Source organism: Triturus cristatus, chromosome 4_2 (assembly GCF_964204655.1).
Source record: "Triturus cristatus chromosome 4_2, aTriCri1.1, whole genome shotgun sequence".
NCBI lineage: Eukaryota > Metazoa > Chordata > Amphibia > Caudata > Salamandridae > Triturus > Triturus cristatus.
The window spans coordinates 728392174-728414066 of NC_140586.1; the positions used below are offsets into that span (position 1 = coordinate 728392174).

The window sequence follows — 21893 nt, forward strand, 5'->3', positions numbered from 1 at the left end:
ATGCCTCAGTGTCGGACAGGCCGCCCGAGGACTCGCGTGACCTCCTGCGTGATATCGCATTGCCCTGTCTCTCCGATATAGATAGGGACGATCTAGATGGTGACATAACGGTCGATGAGGTGGCGGGGGCTATCCGCGCGTTGAACTCGGGCAAGGCCTCGGGTCCGAACGGCTTGCCGTTCGACCTGTACAAGCTGTTTCCGGATAGGGTCGTCCCTCACCTGCGCGCCATGTTCAAGGAGGCGCGGGGGAGTGGGGCCCTCCCGTTGGATCAGCGACTGGCGACGATTGTGGTTATACACAAAGAGGGCAAACCCCGAGATAAGTGCGCCTCATATAGGCCTATCTCACTCCTTAACGCAGAGCCGAAAATTCTGGCTAAAATCCTGGCGGCCCGATTGATTAGGGTACTCGGTGACTTGGTCCACCCGGATCAATCCGGATTCATCCCGCACCGTAACACAGTGTTAAATCTTCGGCGCCTTCATGGTGTAATCGCCAGGGCGGGCACGCTGCGTGAACCAGCTATTGTGGCGTCTCTCGATGCCACGATGGCCTTTGACACGGTGGAATGGGCATATTTGTGGGCCGTGTTGACCAAGTTCGGCTTTGGCCACGGTTTTGTGAGCTGGGTGAGGTTGCTGTATGAGGGCCCTCTTGCGAGTGTGGTGGTAAATGGCCGGGCGTCGACTCCGTTTCAGCTTGGGAGGGGTACTCGGCAAGGTTGTCCCCTGTCGCCATTGTTGTTCGCCCTTGCCCTTGAGCCGCTGGCTGCGTGTATACGCTGGCACCCGGATATACGGGGACTTAGATGGTCGCCTGAACACGAGGACCGTATATCGCTCTATGCTGATGACATCCTGTTGTATCTTGCCTCACCCAAGAAATCACTTATAGTGGTCTGTGACGTACTCACATCTTTCGGTAGGAACTCGGGTCTCGTTATCAACTGGAGTAAATCGTATTTATATGTTCTTAGTGGCGAGGTTCCACCGATCCCTCGAACTTGTTCGATCCGGGTCGCTCAGCAGGGCTTCATGTATCTGGGGATCTTTATCTCCATGGACTCTGCCGTGCGATATGAGAGGAACCTGCTCCCCCCCCTAGCGCGCCTGAGGCGGGATGTGGAGGGCTGGCGGAGGCTGCCGCTCTCCCTCGTTGGGCGCGCGGCCCTGTTCAAAATGATGTCTCTTCCCCGGTTCCTCTACGCACTGCAGAACACTTTGGATTGGGTACCGGCCAACTACTTTCGGGAGGTCGAAAGCCTCCAACGAACGTTGCTGTGGGACGGGCGGCCGCGAATAGCTATTGCAAAGTTGACGCTTCCATGGTACGACGGGGGTATTGCGCTACCAGACATCCGACGGTACTATTGGGCCACCCAGCTGAGTGCGATTAACCATGGGTTTTATGGCCCTGCCCTCAGCCCTGGGTATGCCATGGACAGGTGGTTGCTGCGTGGTGGTAACTATTACAGGGCGTTGTACTCGCGGTCCCTGGACTCGTCCCTCACGGGGCCCACTGGTGTGGCGGTGCGTGTGTGGAAGATGGCAACTGACTCGCTAGGCTGGAAGGATAGGCTCACCCTCGCTACCCCGCTGTTTGAATCTGAGAGACTGGGTAGGCTTTGGCACACAAAAGGCTTTGACAAATGGGACTTGATCGGCATCTCCAGGGTCGGAGATGTACTGATTAAGGGGAGGGTGAAGTCCTTTGAAGAGTTGCAGAAGGAGTGTGAGCTGGGGCCATCCGAGTTTTTCCGCTATATTCAGGTGCGCCACGCCCTCCGATCAGTCCTCATAGAGGGTGAGAAGGTGCCTGAGTCCTCTCCTTTGGAGGACCGGGTCCTTGATGGCCATATGCCCGAGAGCACGATCTCGCTCATCTACAAGAAACTGATCAACGTCCGGGCGGATATGCTTCTGGGGCTGAGGGACCAGTGGTCTAGGGATGGCCTCGAGTTGGATGACGAGGATTGGCAGTCTGCTGTTTCCTCTCCTAAGGAGGTTGCGATCCCGTCGCGTCTGAGGCTGGTGCAGCTTAAAATACTGCATCGAGTGTATGTGACGGGGCCAAGGTTGGTTCACATGGGATTCTCGGAGGACGGCCTATGCAGGAGGGGATGTGGTATGGTGGGTACTTTCCTGTATATCATTTGGGAATGTGGTGTCATCACGGAATTCTGGAGGAGAGTCCATGCAGTGATGGGGGAGGTGACGGGCATTGCTATGCAGCCGGAAGCGCGGTGTTGCCTCCTGAATGTCTGGGGGCCCACAGACCACGATGCGGCACAGACCCAATGGGTGACTCTGGGTAACATGGTCGCTAAGAGAGATATCGCGCGATTGTGGGGCTCCGCGGGGCCCCCCACATTGACCGCGTGGAAAGAAAATATGGATTGGAGTATGCTCAGGGAGAAGACAGTATATTGCGCTAGAGGCCGCCCTCGGAAGTGGCACGCCATCTGGGGGCGGTGGAATCAATACAGGGGGGGAATTTGTCTTGCCCCTGATTTGGATCCCCCCGAGGAACAGCTTTCCTCCTAACCTTCTTTCCAGCTCAGTATGGTTAAAGGACTTCTTTGGCCTCTGCTGTCCCCCTTCTTCCTCTTTTCACAGTACTGTAAATGGTAGATGATCGGGGTCCTGCCTCCCCTGGGGGGCTTTCACCATGGGCATTCAGTGTTCTTGCCTTGCTGGGGGTTGTTGTGTGTTTTGTGTTTATTTAAAAATGGAATCTTTGCACTCCTCCTTTACTGTACTGTGGACGCGTCTCTGTTCCTCTTTATCGAAGCTGCCGAACCTCCGGGTTGTCGGCTGAATAGCTGTGTCCAGACTTTTGAAATAAAGGTTTTTACAAAAAAAAAAAATAGGTCAATGAATCATTTAGTTGGGATTAGCTTAATGACTCCTTAATTCTCTAAAAATTATTAAATAATATATTTCCATAAAAGAACAACCCGACACATGAATCCAATTAATATTTCTTTATCTAAATCAAATGCAGGTTAAATCCTAGTTAATAAATTTCATCTTTTGTCATATTTACCTATTCTGGCTATTTGTCGTTTTCTAAGTCAGAATCTGGTCCTCAGTCAAATCGTCAAAGTTCTGTTCTACCATGCAGAGTCACCGTCCTCTCCGTCAGCATAACATCAGGATACTGGAAATGACGTGCAAGAAGTCGCGCCAATACCTCTCTAGTCTACCATTATTTATACTAAATTTTACATTCCAAATGTTGCAATTGACATTTTCAGAGATTCTCATTGGTTAATTGAAATACATTCTAATGCATCAGGAAACATTCAATGTCGTTCCCACATATTAAACGTTCCAAAACGAATGTATGGGAATATTAGCAATCCATAGTTCAGGTTGCAACAATTTCTGTTGAAGGGTTGGCCTTTCGCCCAGAGCAGCCTTGATGGGCACAGTGATGACAGTTCACCGGCAGGTCGCAGCTGCTGAAGTTTGCGCAGGCGCATTTCTCCTTTCCCTTCATTGATATTACTTCGTAAATGTCTGAGTCAGTCGGCGGCCATTTTATAGCAGGCCCAAATGGTCAACTTAAGCAAAGAAACACAAAAAATGTAATTAATACATTGAAATGGTTAAACAGTGTTATTTCCCTTGCTAATACCCATATGTGTGTGCATTTATCTAGCCATATGCAACGTTCAGAGCCATTAATACTTGTTTATTTAAGCATAATTCACGATAACATCACATAAGCAACGTTTATCCTATTAACCCCTTGTGTGCCACGCCCTTTCCCCGCCCTGTGCCGGGCGTTCCATTAGCGGGCGGGGTTCATGACGAGCTGGACTCGTCATGGGCACAGCGCAACCGCGGCCCATGACGAGTCCAGCTCGTCATGGGCACAGAAGGGGTTAATATGCATACAAACTTAGTTTACATATTATTTTAGCCATGCAAAGCAATCCCACGTGTATTCTCTCGGTTAATATGATTAATTATTAATCGTTTTAATACAAACATACATAAATGGATTGGGTACATCAAAGGAAAACATTTTACCCGCTCCATCAGAAGATCCCAGGTTGAAACGTATAGAAACAAGGCCAAGGTATTATCAATTCAGAACGATAATTTGTATAAGGACGCAGTGTAGCGAGGAAAAGTCCATGTCCGGCTGGCGACCAAGTCTCTACGGGATAGTCAATGATCTGATGAGATGACACAAGTGTAAAATATGGAAATAAAAAGGGTAAGAAGCGGAAGTTGAGTGAGCTGAAAGACAAATTCGGAGTAATAAAAGTAAGACAGAAACAAGAAGTATGTAGGTGCGTGGTAATGAAGGAGGTATCTATGAAGGAAACAAGTGTGATAGGAATATGGAAATAAGAAAAAGAGGTAAAGATGAAGATAGTTTGGAAACTGGGGATGCAGAAGCAAGAAGATCACAGACAGTGCTGAGAGTAGCATTGAGAGGTGATAGTGAGAGAATGAGAAGAATAAACTGGAAAGGAAGAGATGAACTGAAGAGAGATATTTAGTGGTCAAAGGTAAAATTAAATGTGAGAGCTGAGGGTAAATATGAGGAGGGAGAGGAGAATGAGCGTAGGGTAGCAGTAAAACTGGGAGAGATAGAGGTGAGTGAGAAACGGAGTTATAGTTTAGAGAATCAGGGAATCAGAGTTGAAGGTAAGCACCAAATTGGAAGAGAGAGTGAACTAATGAGAGACTGAGGTGCAAAGAAACCCAGGAGAAGTAGAGCAGAGGGTGAAATTGTCAAAACAAGTAGGGGAAGTGCGAGTGATCATGACAGCAGAATGAGAATGAGGAACACAATATTGTGTTTGAAGAGGAAACTCAAAAAAATTGATGAAACCGGAGGACAGAAGTGGGATCAAGCAAACTGGGAGAGAGAAGAGAACAGGAAGGTGGATCAGGGAAACTGGGAATGATAGAAATAAGAATGACAAAGGTAAATTACATCAATGCTAGTGGGAGGGAGGCCTAAATATGCTGGAGAAGGGTAGCAGTACTGGAAGAATAAGAGATCAGGTGAACTGTTCAAAGCAGAAAAGGTGATGAAAGAATGTGGGCAAAAGATGAGAGGCTGACTGGAAAAGATCGATCGAGAGATTAAAATGACCGGTAACATGGTCCATGGTGTATTGCAAATGAAATTTTCAGTAGCACAAAGGCACCACTTTTGCTCCCTACTAACTTTGAAATGCTTGTAGCTCTATGACTGTGCCCTAGGATCCCTCTGTGTCACTGAGCAGCTCCCCTTTTTCCCCTATAGCTCCATTTTGTAAAATCAATAACACCAAAAAACAGTTTTTATATACCCTAATGTCTCCTACAGAACTTGTTAATTTCTTTGAAGCCATTTGTATCAGTGAAAACCCTGCTGTTAGCTTTGAGGAAGGTTGTGAGGGTCAGGTGCTTTAAACCAGCGGGTGGTAGAGTGATCGAATAAGAGGGCCCCCTTGCAGTACATTGCAGGGGGGGCTCCCTATGGTTTTGTTACGCCACTCCTGGGTGCGACCTGAGCCAGGCCATGTATTCACTGCCTCAGACATATGATGTGCTCTCTGGTTGTTATATCACAGGGTGGGATTGAGTAAACTCTGCAGGTCACAGATTGCTTCTCCAAAAGCAAAGGTGATGACGAGGTTCAAGGTAACCAGGAAACTACCCTCAAACACATTGAAAGCAAAGTTGATTGCAAACTGATACAACAATCTGAAACTTTAAAACACACGAATGTTGCTAGGCAGGTTGTTCATTGCTGACTGCTTTTATAGGCTTGGAACGTTTGCCACTCTACCTCCTCCCTGATGTGCATTACCTGTGTCCCTAATTTGTACCCCTGCTCCACCTCTTCCATTGACCTGATGCTGTTCTAACCTTGTAACTACTAGGTTTCCCTGTTTATTAATTCCAGAGTCAGAAGCTTTGTTGTGACAGAGAGTGAATCCTTACAGGTAGTATATTTCTTACATTTTGTTGTGAAATGTTGTGAAGATTGTCTTGACTAAAGATGTGTTCCCTTATATAATTGTAAGGAAATATGAAATAGTTGGGAATTATGCAGGCAAGGTGTGTACACAGATTGGAATGCCTCACTCTTAAATAAACTTTGGAAAATGTACAAAATGTGTCTTCATGAATGCTGCAAGAGAATCCATGTTAATACATGACTCATACTTAATGCATTAAGGCATTGAAAACTGGTAATCTTCATTACTTGGAATACCCTTTTTCTCGTTGTAATACTTAATACATGAGGTGTCTTACCTCTAACCAGGCACCACATGACCAATAAAAAATGTAAAACAAAGACACTCTCCTTCCCTCTTCCACACCCAAAATAACAACATGTTAATAAAAAGAGCAGGAGTCCCCACTTCTTGTTTAACTCCAAGCTATATAAGGCAATCTAGGTTGTGAATAGGAACTGGGATGGAAAGTCGTCAGTGCTGGTACAAGAAAAAGAGTATTCAGAGTAATTAAGATTACCAGTAAGTAATTGAATCATTACCTCCTCAACGCATTTTTTCGTACAACTACTTACTATATGAAGATATACAAGAGCTATTAGCCACAACCTGATTCCCTGACACATAATAACAAACTTCAAAAATATGTAAACAACTTTTTTAATGCAAATATTAGGACACGCAAATGCTTAGGGTGTAGAAGCCGCAAAGGTAGATGGTGTAGCTCAAGTTGTGGCTTTGCATATAGTCAAAAGAGAAGCTCCACAACCCTAAAACCAGGAAGCAGTCATTCCTCGAGCGGACCTACCCTACACTCTACCTGGTAATGCTGTGTCCTAGGAAGCATAAGCATTGGGTGTTCTAACCCATCTGTAAGGAAATGTCTCTTTTTGCATGATCACCCCGAAAGTTTTGGACAGGTGCTTACTTGTTATTTACTCTAAGAATGCGCTGAGGCCTGCTAGATAGACCTCAGTGTCAGTGTGCTGACCCTTAAAAATTTGTGTTTAATTGGCTAATACCTAGCTGTCATAAGTTTGTCCCTGGTATATGGTACCAAATGTATCCAGGGCATGTCACTTAAAGTTTTCCTCATAGGCTGCAGCACTTATTGTGCCACCATGAGTGTGACAAAGTAAAACATGTCTTCCAGCCTTCCACTGCAGACTGGTAGAGAAGATTCAAGCTGCTCACTTGACTTTGTCATTTAAACTCATGACAAATCCAGACCTTCCTTTTTAATTATATAAGTCAGCCCTAAGGTAGGGTGCTGTATTTTTAAAAGTAGGTCATGTATTTTCCTATGTTTTAAAAAGTAAAAACCCCATATTGTCGAATTTACTTTAGAAAGGCTAATAGCCCATTCGGAAGTATAGGGGAATATGCTGACAACTCAGCTGTGCTAACTTCTGAAACGGACTGCTAAAGTTGGTACTTCAAAGTATCAAAAGAATTGTTGCATTAAACCCAACTTGATGCACAAGTCGAATTTAATATGACTTTTGAGTAAAAGGCAACTTTAGAAAGTTGACACTCTGTGTCCAAGTTTTCTAGGGGCCAATTACAGCTTCTGGCCATGAGACAGCCTTCTACACTCCTAAAGAGAGGTGTGAACAACTCCCAGAAAAGGCCTAAATAGAGGCTTGCCCTTAGAAGAGGTGTTACTTCTCCCTAGCTGTCATAAAGGCTGTAAGCCCAAAAGGCAAGCTTCAAAGTGGAAACTGCTTTTGAAAGGGCTTGGTAGACACACACAAGAGGGGCTGCTCTTTTGGTCTAGTAAACTGGTTGGTGTCGGGGACAGAAAGAGAAAATTGTTGTCAAAATGGTTTTCCCAGGGAGGCAACCACACCTCTAGGATGGGCTATCAACCTCCACAAACCGAAAGAAGGGTTCTGCCATCTTGCGAGTGGGCGGAATATTGCACTCTTGTCGTACTTTAATATTCGGGACCGCGTAGGGGACAGGGCCCTACCCCTGTCTATCTTGGTATTAGCGAACCGCAAATGGTAAATGCGGCATGTACGAGTGCTTTATATATCGTTCTAGCTATGAATGCACTGTGTACACGTTATTCTGCTTCACTACGCGGGTTCCATTTTGGAAGCAGTGGCCATCTTGTCATTGCCCTCACATAGGCTATAATGGAGTAAATACGGGCCTAACAGTACATGGGTTTTCCCTCTGACTTCTCTGTGACCTGGGCAGCTGGCTTTGCTGCCCCGGGTCAAACCGGTCTCACGAGCTCCCCTTCCTCCGTCCACCTGTGATTAGCATCAGGGCTTGACCCGTCATAAAACCCTTTCATTCTATACAATCCCCCGGCTAATCTCTTCCACACCTGCTTGTTCCTGCTTTATGACTTGATTCCCAAAACAGGAGATGCTCATGTTTATTGGGGGGTCTATTTACATCAAGCGTGGGATCTGAACCTTACTGTGTAAATCATTGTGGGCTGGCCGAACTGGAATGTGGGATGGTCATCATGACTCTGCTTTTTCGTTTGTAATGTATACTTATAATGGCCATATCGTAAACCAAGGAATGTGTGCCTGGAGCATGATATTTTGTACTTAAGGAGAAGTCCGTTCCTATGATTTTCAGCAGTCTCCTGAGAACATACACGCTGTTGTACTTCTAGGATACCTGTCATTGGTCTGCAGCCAATAAACGAATCTTTGACTTCACCCAGAAGACTCTGTGTTTCTGTAGGTCCGGAACAGGGTGAACCCAGAAGTCATAGGGTGTGTGCCCCTGCACCGCTGGGTCTAAAATACCCAGTACTTCACTCTGGGATAGCTAGGTGCCACACATTGCAGGAAGTCATGGTCATGCAGAAGTAGACCTGGTAGACCATTGACTAGCAGTCACTGCATCCGCTGAAGTGTGGGCATAAAAGCGACACCCCTTCAGATCCAGATCACGTCTGTACTGGAGAGAGGACCAAAGAAGTACTACCCTGGTGTGCACTGGGCCTGGAAAAGAGAGGCTACAGCAAAGACTGGACTGCACTTGCTGCTCCTGTGTTAGCACAGAGAGGACTGTGCCTGTTGTGCCCTGCTCGAGGAAAAGTAATTGCACAAGTCCCAGAGAGAAGAGGTCAATGCCAAGAGTCAGTTGGCTGACTTCCCGTTCAGCTCCAGAGCCACATACACTGAAGAAGACATCTTGGTGAGTTTATAGCCGCAATTGCTTAGTTGCTATTAACTGACAGACCAAGAATAAACACTCAAAGGTAGCGCTTGAGTCTACTGAACCCAGGAGGGTTGTCAAAGTGCAGTTTGGACACCCAAGAGAGACACTAGCTGAAGTTAAAGAGAACCACTGGTTTCGCTGTGACCATAGACCAGTGGCGACAGTTTTTTCTTTGGCCTTCACCTGGACATCAACCTCTGTGGTCGAAGTTGCCCCACCATGTTTGTGAACCAAGGGGCAGACACAGGAAGACCCCCCTCTGAATCCGCATCCTCAGCAACCTCATCATCCTGAATCCCATGCATCAGGCCCACTCCATTAATGTCTACTGAGTTTGCCCACAAAGCCTGGAACTAGACTGGAGACTGCTTTTGCTGCAAGGTAACTGTCCTGCTAAGCCTTACTGGCCCCTGTGACCTTTCTCCTGCCAAAAGCGATCTGAAGTACCTGATCACAACTTTATATAAATACATTCAAAAGTATTTTTTTTAAACGCTAAATGCAGTAGTTGCCAATGATTGTTTGAATTTTGAGTGAAAAGTAGTGACTTACGATTTGCTTACTAATTAATATCTGTGGAACCCTCAGGTGAATTTTGTTTGTTTTGTTGTCTAAAAACTCATAAAATAACACCTGTTTTAATAAATTGGTGCTGGATTTCCTTTGTGTCACATTTCTTTCTTATTCAATTGTTAAAGCCTGACTGCTTGAAGCCTCAGCTACCCAGGGTTGGCTAAGGTTTTACAAGTGAGCCTGACTGAACCCCAGACAGGTTTGTGAGTTTATTACACGTGAGGTCGCACAACCTCATAATATAATAAACCGAATTTCCTCCTGCCATCTGCTCAACGTTTGAGTAGAAGACATTTCAAACAAGGACGAAAAATGCCAACATTTACAAACATTAAGGGTGGTGGGCTCTTGCCCTTTTTAAGGCCGTGTTGATAGAAGAGGCATGGAAGACGGTAAGAGGGGGCTTTGTTTTAGGTGTTTAGTATTTTGTAAGAGAAAATGGGTTGAGGAGGTAATGTTATGCCTTATGCATTTCAAGCGGGAGGCCCATCCTCAGGGGGATGTTAGAGCAACTCCATTATCAACAGAAACATCCCTGTTTAGAATCTGTATACTAATCATGATAACTTTTGTATTATTTACACAATTATTCATATTATTTGATTCAGAGTAATTATTACATTTCTTGGGACTGTCCCAGTCCAGGAAGAAGCCTAACTTCCATCATATCATGTACATACAGTTACAAATAAACAAGAAATATAACAAAGTAAAGGAAAAAAAGTTAGCTAAGGAAACGTGCAGGGAGTTCAGGGTAAGATCAACAAAATTAAAAAGATCGTTATCGTACTCATTGTAACCTTAAAAGAATGTCTCTTCCAACCACTCTGCACACCCAGCATCCGTGTTGTTTTTTTTATTTTTTTTATTGAGTTGCATAGTGTTGTAGATAAACAGGTGGTACAACCAAGTTAGGTTTGAAGATCTTTATTGGGAGATCAAGGGAAGCGATAAGAGCGGACTCTCCACCGCAGAAGCAACTCGCAACTGCCGTGGAACAGAATCCGAGATTGCAAGCAAACATAGAATAAAGAACACAGAAGCATTCTATGAGCAGTAATACTAAATATGTACTACACCTCTTCTTCCTTTCTATTGTTGAAAACAAGAAACAATAAAAACAAAAAAAGCTAAGTACAATAAACATTACAATATGTGAGAAGCATAAAAATTACACCAAACACAATATTAGCAGATGAAATCTTGCAAATAAGCTGGAGGTCTGCGATACCTCGGGGTGCGGTTAGGAGCAAGCGACTCAGGCAAAGAACAAGAATTCATTATAGGATGAACTTCAGGCGTGAGAGAATCACCGCTTTCTCCAACATGATGTCGACTAGTGGGAACTAAAGTGGTGGTCTCAAGAGGTGCTTGGGCTAGAAGGTAGCCGCTATTGTTGACAGAAGAAAGGGGTTTCTCAAAGGCAGGAGTTGTAGCAGCCCTTTTATACAAGGCCACACGCCTGAAGTTCCAACACTCACCATTGTTGAGAATTACACAATGATCAAGAACTTTCTTGATGGTGAAGGCTCCCTTGAATTTAGATAACCCCTTAGCAACCCTCCCACTTTTGACTTTAACAAGGTCACCAATAGTGAAAGGACGGGAGGTTTTTGGTGAAAAAAGGTAAAGCTGGACAGTTAGTTTGCAAAGTTACAACTTGTTTCATCCAAGAAGGAATGAGTTTTAGACCGGGAGTACGCCCTCTCATAAGTTGAAAAGGGGAAAGATGTCCATCAACAAGGGGAGTTGTGAGATAGGCCCATAACATCTCATTAACCATTTTCCGTACCACCGATCCATTTGCAGAGGCCATTTGTATGATACCATTCAGTACCCTGTTAGCCCTTTCACAAATTCCATTCCCCCGTGGATTGTATAATGAAGTGCGGTGATGGGAGATACCACAATCTTTGAGGAATGTTTGCATTTCATTGGAAGTGAGCTGAGTGCCATTGTCAGTGATGATGATTGAAGGAATCCCCTCGTCTTTAAACAGGTTTCCTAAAAACTTGATGGTGCTCTCAGTGGTATCATTGTTAGTCAATTCTACAACTAACCATTTCGAGTAGATGTCGACTACGACAATAGCAAATCTGTCTCTTTCATGTAGTTCACCCATGGGGCCAATAAAATCCAGACAAATACTATGCCAAGGTAAACCTGGATTGTCTAAGTGGCCTTCAGATGATTTGGGACCAACTTCGAGTCTTTTTTCCCCTTCTCTGCAAATGGAACAATTCTCTACCCACTCCACAACTTGGGAGTCCATGCCTGGCCACCAGAAATGATTCTTAAGACGACGTTGTGTGAGAGTCTGACCCAAATGGCCCTGTTTGTATCTGAGACCAAGAGGGGGCATGAATTTCTCTTCTTTGACAATAACATTGTTATTAAGGAGAGAGAGATCATCCAAGACTTTGACATAAGGACGAACAGAGATTGAAACAGAACTCTCCCTTCTAGGGCCAAGGGTAATAAGTCTGATAACTTCTGGCAAAGTGACATCAGAATTCATTTCACGTTCCCAATCACTGGCCTTAAATGCACCCTCACCTACGAACACGGCATCCTCGACAGATGCTACCGCAATGTCATCACCAGATTGGGAAACACAAGGATCAATAACACTACGCCAATCTAAGGACATTCTAGAAAGGCAGTCGGCTTGTAAATTTTTCCACCCCTGAATGTACTGAATGGTATATTGAAACTCTTGAAGTTTTGAAGCAAGTCTAACGAGTCTAGCCGACCCTTTACCAGTCCCGCCAGGAGAAAGGATTTTGAGAAGTGGCTTATGGTCTGTTCTTAAAATGAACTTCATGCCCCACAAATATGTCCTGAAATACTCTACAGCCCAAGAAGCAGCTAAGGCTTCTCTTTCAATGACTGAATAATTCTTTTCAGCGTCAGTTAAGGTTCTAGATGCAAATGCAACTGTATGCTCTGAATGACAGTGGCACTTGCATCTACTGTTAAAATATACTTTTTGTGGATATCAAAAGGATATAGAACTTTGGCATTACAAATTTCCCTCTTGATATTGTCAAAAGATTCCTGGAGTTGGGCAGTCCATGAGAAGCTTGTGCCTCTTTTGAGTAATGATCTCATGCATGACGTCTTGTCTGAAACATTTTAACAAATTTTGAGTAGTACTCAATGAGCCCCATTAAAGAACGTAGTTGGTCTTTGTCTTTGGGTTGGGGTGCAGAATGAATGGCACGACAAAGGTCTTTCTTCGGCTGTATACCGGAAGCACTAATGGTGTAGCCTAGGTAGTCAATCTGATTGACTAAAAACTGACACTTTTCTTTACGTAGTGTTAGACCTGTAGAGGAGAGTCTGTCTAAGACTATCTTGAGGGTAGTGTTATGTTGTTCAACAGATTGGCCATAGACCAAAATGTCATCTTGGAAGTAGATAGTGTTACCAACTCCTTCGAAAATATTGGACGCCATTCTCTGAAAAATACTTGCTGCAGAGTTGAGACCAAAAGCAAGACGTGAACTGGAAGGTACCGAAAGGTGTGATGAAGGCAGTCAAGTGCTTTGAGTCTTTGTGTAAGTTAATTTGATGATAAGCACTCCTAAGGTCTAATTTGGAGAACACCGTGGCACCTTTTAGAGTTGTGACTAATTCCGAAATATATGGAAGAGGAAAGATGTCTGCAACTTCACATTGGTTCAAAGACCTCAAATACACACAGAAGCAGAGCTTGCCATCCGATTTCTTCGTGACGACAATGGGAGAAATCCATGGCGATGCCTCTACAGGTGCTACAACCCCCGTTGCTAGCATGTCATCAATCAGCCCTTTAACTTCTTGTTTGACTACAATAGGGACTCGCCTAACTTTGTGTTGCACAGGAATTGAACCTTTTTTTAAAACAATACGATGAGAGTATCCTTTAAGTTGACCTAGACCCTCTCTAAATACACTGCTAGCATCAGCTAGGATTTTGTCTAAATCGTTATCTTCAATAATCATGACTTGTGGGGTAGCCCGAGGGTTGACTATTATTCCCAGGTCATATTGGTGAACCCAACCAAGTATAGCTGGTCCTGACTCGGACACAAACTTTCCCTTGAATGTGTCTGTGGGAAAATGTGATTTGTGCCACAAAATAACCTAAAATGTCAATGACTCACCTTGGTAACCCCCAGGGGAGATGTATTTAGGAAGGAGGGATTGGGTGCCCCATTTATTTTGGAACAGATCATGAGGTATAATGGTGTATTTTGAGCCAGTATCAACCATTAGGTGTATGTCTTTACCATCTACTTGGAATAAGGCTTTTGGCCCATTCTTGCGTTTGTCTTCTTGTTCAAAAGAAGTGTCAGACTCAACCACTAATATTTTATGATTTTCTTCGACCAAAGGAGGGGAACTCTGTACATAAGCTACAGTAGAGCGAGGTTTACTACGACAGACCCTTGCGTAGTGACCATGCGGCCACACATTAAACATTCCTGTTTGGCTGCAAAACAAAATTTTGAATCAGAAGAATGTACTGTGCTACCACATCTATTACACATTTTAGCAAAAGAAGACTTTTGAGGAACTGTAGGCTTCAACTGGAGATTTCTCTTAATTAACTTCTTGTTTTTAACAGCTGCAATTTCACTTTGTTCATCAACATTCTGGCCTTGGTCCAGAGACTCTTGGACCGAAACTTCATAAACGTCATTTGAAGACGACCTTTTTTCTAGTTCCTTCATGCAGCCTTCAGATTCTTCAACAATTTTTGCCAAATCTATAGCAGTTTGCAGATTAGGGTTCTTTGCTGCCCAGAGACGTTCTTGTATCTTCTTATTATTACATTGGACTATGAGTTGGTCTCTGAGAAGTTCTTGCGTCATGTTCCTGAACTTGCACTTAACAGACATTTCTCTCAGTCTTGCAACAAAATCCGCGATTGACTCACCAGACTTATGACTTTTAGTATAGAATTTGTATCTGTTCATGACTAAGTTCTCTTCTTTAGAGTATCTAACTTCCAGGCGACAAACTCCTTCTTTATATTCATCAGGAAGGGGTTGGCCATTGGCTTGCAGGGCTTGGGGTAGAAAGCGAAAGACACGTTGACCTTCTTTGGCTAGAGAACCTAAGAGTAAAGCCTTCTTTCTCTTGGCTGAAGACTCTTGGGCATCTAACGCGTCAAGATAGTTGTCAAACATTGGGAACCAATCTTCCCAGGAAATACTTGGCTAGCCAGGAAGGGGAAGAAAGCTTGGGGGAAGGACTACAGAGGTATTTTCTGAAGACATGGCATAAACAAGGCACAGCATTAGTGTAAGTGAAAAGATGAATGCTTTGACCAACCAGACTACGAAAAATAATATCCTTGGCAAAGATGTGCGTATGACAATAAGAGAAATGGAAGCAATGTAAAAGGCTAAGGAAACTATAGCGAACAACTGAACAGATACTATGGCGTGTGTATGCCTGAATTCTATGCTATGGTGCGTGTGTTACACTTCGGGCGTGTGTATCGCCGAGGAGATGAAAAAAAAAAACGCGGCCAAATAGTCACATTTCAAATCAAAAGGCTTGTGTATCGCCGAAGACACTTACGTTCGGTGCACGGAAGACACTTATGTTCTGTGCGAGTGATACACAGGGGCGTGTGTATCGCCGAAGGAAATTGACGGAGAAATCCCTTGAGGATAGTGCGGCGAATGAAACAGCAGTCACACCAACTAGAAAACAAACAAAGATGGCCGCCGGCGAGCGTGGAAAGCGTGACGACGTCACAAGGATGAGTCGGAAGGACTCGCGTTGCCGAAGAAGGAGGTGACGAATCACTGCGTCACGAAGTCCGCTCCACCAATACTCCGTGGAGTTCCATTATGTCATCAGAAGGGCGATGAAGGAGAGACAGAGCAGAACTCACCGGGAGGTAACAGTTTTGTCCAGGCAGCTTTAGACGAGATACATCTTGGCGAAGCCAGACGAGGAAAAACACTGACAAAGCGTCAAAATTAAACTGTGAGTAGACTGTAGTGAATGAAACGATGAGTGGCTTGCACTTATGAAGTCAAGTGAAATACCGGGACTTTATCTTCAGTAAAATTGAAAGTTACATGTAGACAAATAATTCGCAGCAACTTCTACTTCCTTAAAGCGGACAGTTCATTGAAAGGCAAATGTAGACCACAGTATTCGCAGCGGCTTCGTTTTCAGCAGGGTTAAGGTTACGCCTAGGCAATGTTATTCTTAGCGCGATAAAGCTCACCTTCGCCCTGAAACAGGAGGTGCTGGCCTTTATTCTGAAACTGTATGCGCTGGAGATAAAGTCCAACAAAAGTTGAAATGGGTGGGAAGATTACTTCATCCTCCGCTCTTGTTGTTGGGTTTCGAAACGGTGTGCTGTTGAACGCAGGGTTGTCGAAGTCGTCAAATCGTCACCAAAATTGTTGTAGATAAACAGGTGGCACAACCAAGCTAGGTTTGAAGATCTTTATTGGAAGATCAAGGGAAGCGACAAGAACGGACTCTCCACCGCAGAAGCAACTCGCAACTGCCGTGGAACAGAATCCGAGATTGCAAGCAAACATGGAATAAAGAACACAGAAGCATTCTATGAGCAGTAATACTAAATATGTACTACACATAGCTACATAAAGAAAAGATGCAGACACAAATGTAACAGATTTGGAGAATTCCGGTGTACAAGATACATGTTCACGGCAGGAATACAATGGGCATCAAGTCAAAAAGGAAAAATAACTGGTAGCTTAAAGTTTATTAATCCACTATTAACAGAACTCTATAGCATTACTGCAATAAACATTTATGCTTATAAGAGGAACTAAGAGTTTTGAGAGCATCAAATGAGCAACAACGATGAGACTACACAAGGGGGCCTCAATCACCGAACATATAAGGGAGTATAATAACAACTTGAGAATAAAATCAGCGAGAGAGAGAGAAGGATCATAGAAGAGAATGAATCATATCACAGGGCAGGAGGGGGCTCAAGATAGAACGAAGGGTAGAGATCAGGTTGACTGAATATAGAAGAACAGAAAAGGAAACGAAAAATAACAATAAAAGAAGCCTTCTAGTGTGAATTATATATAAAGGAATCAAGAGTTTTCCACATGCGTTACAAGGTAATGGAATTACCCGTAGCCTTCGTCTGGCCCGAATGAGTATGTAACTCATGCCGACCAACTGTGATAGGAGACGTTGTTGGAGGACTTCCATGCTAAAAGGATTATTTTGATTGTGCTAGTGATACGTAAGTCAAGCAAGGTACTGTCAAGGTCTGACAGTGGCACAGGCTTCTCAGGGCGTCCATGTTGTGTTGCCAACAAATAAATTAAGCTTTCATAAGTATTGAGGAGGCTGTTGTTTTGTCTCCTTTGTTGGTGAGTTCACCTTAAATGGACAAATATTTAAAACTTCTTGTGCATTTTAAGCCTGATTCTCATTCAGGTGGCACAACTACACACATTGGTTTCATTTGTCACCTGGGGAAAGAGTATACACGTTGACACCCCTTAATTGAACTTTACAATCAAGTCTGTGACTCATGCGAAAAGTCTAGGCGAGGACAAACAAATGCATCAGTTTTGTTCATTAAACCATTTACACTGCCAGTGGTTAATTGAACTCGATCTATCTGAAGCTTGTGATTAGTCCAGATGCACTCGCCCAAGCTTATGAAGTCCAACTCTATTTAACTGCTGTCTCAGCATTTAGAATGAGGTTTTGGCACAGACCCACACAGGGGTTACTAAACTTACCTGCCAGTCTTCAAGCTATATACCCACTGGCATGATGGGAAATCTACATCTGAGTGTAGTGTGGGAGCTTCAACAGACATTAATTGAATCCATCTGCTCCATAACATTATAAAAAACATCTTATAAAGAACACTGCAAACCTACTTAAATAGATGGCTAGATGTACCTAAAATTGCTTCATAGCCACGGGTCGCAGAAACAAAATTGCCCTTCAACTGGTCAGCAAGAAGTATATCTAAACACTGTATGGATCAATATGGAAGAAGATTCACTAAATGTTCCTATTGAGAGTTTTTTTGGGTTGCCAAACTAACATAGGAAGGCATTGACCACAACCAAAAAGAACAATGGTATTCAAGAAAAGCTGCTAGAATCTGAGTTATCCCACTATTTCCCTTTCCCCCTCACTTCAACTACAAACATGCAACTGTGGCCCAAACCCCTCAGGGCTAGAAGATCAGCACCACCAGTGACGTCCCAGTTCTGGTAACGTCCAGCGGTTCATCACCCTAGCCCCCAACCCAAGAAACGCCACATGGCTATTGGGCCATCGGCTTGTTACTATGCTGTGAAGTGTAACTCAGTGTATCCAAATGCCCCGATGGACCAGCGGAAACTACCCCCCACACACACACTAAGGTAGGGAAGAATGAGAAAGCCACTGTAATGCATAGCACAGGCAATGCCAGCAGGAGCCTATTGACCCCTAGCAGCCTTCGCAATAAGACAATATGTGCCACCACTCTAAAGCGGTTTGTTAACACCCGACTGCCGACTCGCCAGGCCTGTCAAGTTAAAACATCTGTGCCGCCTATTGCCAGTTCACCCCACAACTGGCCGAAGACCAGCATTCTCACAATAGTTAACACACCAGCACCCATTCTATCAGGCTCATGGGAGACAAGAAGTCTCATTTAACTCAGGTATGGGCATTGGACGGTGCAAGATTGGAGGAGATGTTTCAGGAGCCAGGGTTCAATGCATGTTGTCAGCCCAGGAGTCAGATATACTCGAATGGTATACTGCCTGTTTTTTCGTCTTGCAAACAATTCTTCAAGACAGGTGAGTGGCCCAGATGATAGTATTTCCAGCTTGAACTATAGATCTTTTAATGGAAGTTTGGTTCCAAAATTACAAGGAGGCACACTTGCACTGAACACATCTCTGTTTTGAACTTTTGCAAGAAAGCTATGCCCACTCAGTATGGGGCTCTAGGGAGTGGTGCTTCTTCTGGACCAAGGACGTGGATAAAGACATAGGCAAATCCTTAAGGTCCAAAAAATGAATCAGAGTGGCAAAATCTTCCTTCTGCTTTCACTAATACTATTCCAAATAATATGTAATTAACTGTATTGCCTAATTTACAATGCCCCTTTGAAACAATCATTCATTAAAATGCTCAAAAACAAAACCACACTATGGTAAAGAGCCCATAAAATCTTCATATGTTATTTAAAATTAGAACATTGAAAAACAATGCATTAAAGTCTCATGACAATATCAGTGGAATGTGCAATTATACATATACTCCACATAATAAATTAAATGTCCACACTGCCAGGATGTTAACACTGGATAGAGTAATGCAATGTGTGGGAAAGCACCCAGTAATCCAATATTACGAAAACACAACCTTGCATTCTTTGGTATATGCCCATAAATGCCTCTCACTGGTGTAACGAAACTTGAAGGGGCCTCCCTGCAAGATACGTGGGATCCCCTCCGGGCACAGTGCTGTGCTGAGGGTGCCCCCTGGAGCATGGGCCCCCCTCCCGCACCGCAGGGGCTGCGGGGGCCTGTGTTACGCCCCTGTAGGGGACAACTGTATAAGAAACATCAAATGCAATATATTGAGGATCATTAAGTAGTGTTGGGATCCTTCTACATTCTTGACAAATAATGTGAACCAAGAAGGCGTTCTTCATTAAGAAGTTTCAGAATACTTCTTATAAAGTGCTGTGAGATATGAGAGCACAGCCAATAAAGACATTATGCCATGGTTGTCTGCACCCAATCTACTGTATTGTTCAAACATGAATTTCGATGATTGACAGAAATCCATAACAGAGGGTCCTAGGGAGTCAGTAGATACTGGGCCTGAATTGTAACACTTGGAGTCTTTTGCTTGTGGTCCTATAATGTGGATCACCACACTGAGAATCAAGTACAGCCCTCATTAGCTACACTTGCCTACCAGGGTCTAACAGGTTCTAATGAGCAAGATAGGTTGTATCTCAAAGGAGCGCAAGGACAAGATCTAGGACAAGGCCAGAGCCAAGAAACAAATTTCCTACTCAATTTGGAAACATCAGTAACTGCTTCGACTTCAATGCTGGACATTTTGTTTTTTTGCAAAAAAGGCTCAAAGGGTACACTGGAATCAAATTTCAGAACACAATATATTAAAGACACATGCCGGTCTTCTTAGATCAATACTTTACACAAATACGAAGCTTCATGAATAGTTGAAAAGGCGCAATTATTAGGATCATACTAAAGAAGAAGAATCTATTATATCCAAAAGATTTTCATCTAATTAGTTTGATAAATATTGAAACAAAGATTTATGCTAAAGCCGTGCTCCGGTACATGAAGGTTTGGATCAATGGTGAAAATCTTATCACAATTAAGCAGGGGGGATTTAAAGAAGGCAATTAGTCAACTGTTCATTTTTTTTAGCCTCTGGACTAAGGCCCAGAAAGGAATGGAACCAGGAGAAACATTTACTGATGCTTTATGGATTTTTGCTCAGAGTTTGATTTAGTAGATAGGACAACCCTGTGGTTTAAGTTAGAATGTATGAAGGTACTGAAGGGCCTGCTAATGATTGCACAGGAGCTTCACAGGGAGAACTGGACAAAGGTGGTGTTGGATAAAGATTGTTCCCTGTCACGTACAATTCCAATAGGCAAAGGGCTTCGTCAAGGGTTCATTTTAGCATCAATGCTTTTTGCCCTTTACCTTGCAGATCTCCCAGCAACCCTACAGAAGTTTCAGTAATTTTCACCCACAATGGGAGAAGCATGTCCCTTGTTTATTGTATGAAGACAAAAGAAACTAACGATGTTTAGTGATCACTTCAGAGCTAATAACCTAGTATTTAACATGAAAAAAACTTACATTATGGTGTCTGGGCAAAAAGTAAACCCGTAGCATGGTCTATTGGCACGCAAGTAGTGGAGGAAGTAACATCTTATAAATACCCAGTTATGACTCTTGATAATAAATTATCATGGAGCTTGCACATAGACACTTTAGAAAAATCAGGTGTCAGCCATGTTAGGTGGTCTAATGAAATTCAAAAAGGTCTTCGGTGGGTCTTCTTCAAAGCCAGTGCTTACAGCATACAAAGCAATGGTCCCACCTCAAATGTTGTATAGCGCAAAAGTATTGGACCTAGGGACAAATGCAGTGGAAGAAGATAGAAGAACTCTTAGAGATCTCTAAATGCACAATGGTCAAAGCTATTATGATGGAAGCCAAGCCAAAGTCATGGAACGAAATTACTAAAATGTTAAGCATTCAGTTTTGACATAGACCGTTAGATACGCGATTTTTAATAATTGTAAGCTATTGAGTGACTGGAATTTTGGCCAGTGAACTAAGGTGCGCAAGAGCAATAAGGAATCAACTCAGGCAGATTGAAAACTATTTCAAACTGAAAAAAGTTTGTTATTGAGAATTTTCCATTGCCATCTAGGAAGGAATTAAATGTCAGACGCCGGACCGAATCAAGAGCCAAAGAGTTTGCTTATTTGTCCCTAAAATATCAACAGCTTTGTCTGAGACCGTCATCGGAGAAGTCAACCCCTTTCCCGTATATGATGGTGTTGCCCAATCTGGCAAGGCGTCACGCCATACTGAAATTATGACTAGGGCTGAATCAGATCCATGCATTTAGTTTAGCGGTGGACCATCTTTCAGATAAAGACAGAAAATGTAGTTGTCCCCGTTAAGGTGCATTGCTCGCCACTACACATTTTGTGCGATTGTTTTCATATTTTGGCTTTACAGCATAAGTTATGAAAACCAGTAGTTTAACCTCCTTAAATGGTTGTTTTATTAAAACATGGGAGAAGCCATTGTATTTGTTACAGAATTCTTACATGTGGCGTGCTGTGGGCAGAGTTTTAATGACTGTATCTGCAAGAAAACCTTTTATTCTCTTTTAATTAAAAATACTTGATATTTATGCTTCTAAATCAATTTTACTAGTTTTTCTTTAATTCTTTTTAGATGATGTATGTTTAAAAGACTACGGTCTAAATAAACTATTTTGTATCTGTCCATCTGAGCTCTCCCTCTTACCCCACAAACACATAGTTAAGAAGGTAACAATATTATAATCTTATACTCCAATTGACTCACTTTCAATTGAAGATTATCCCCTCTGGGATGTTTGT

General features: G+C 43.4%; 1 long non-coding RNA gene across 1 annotated transcript in view; it reads right to left on the minus strand.

Annotated features, from left to right (window-relative positions):
* Window positions 1-2972: 2972 nt before the first annotated feature.
* LOC146834969 (uncharacterized) overlaps window positions 2973-21893 on the minus strand; it is a 34744-nt gene continuing 15823 nt past the window's right edge. Inside the window, exons 2-3 of the long non-coding RNA XR_014960359.1 lie at window positions 4041-4189; window positions 2973-3568 (exon numbers count right to left, since the gene is read on the minus strand). This is a non-coding gene — a long non-coding RNA (uncharacterized LOC146834969). The remainder of the gene's footprint in view (window positions 3569-4040; window positions 4190-21893) is intronic.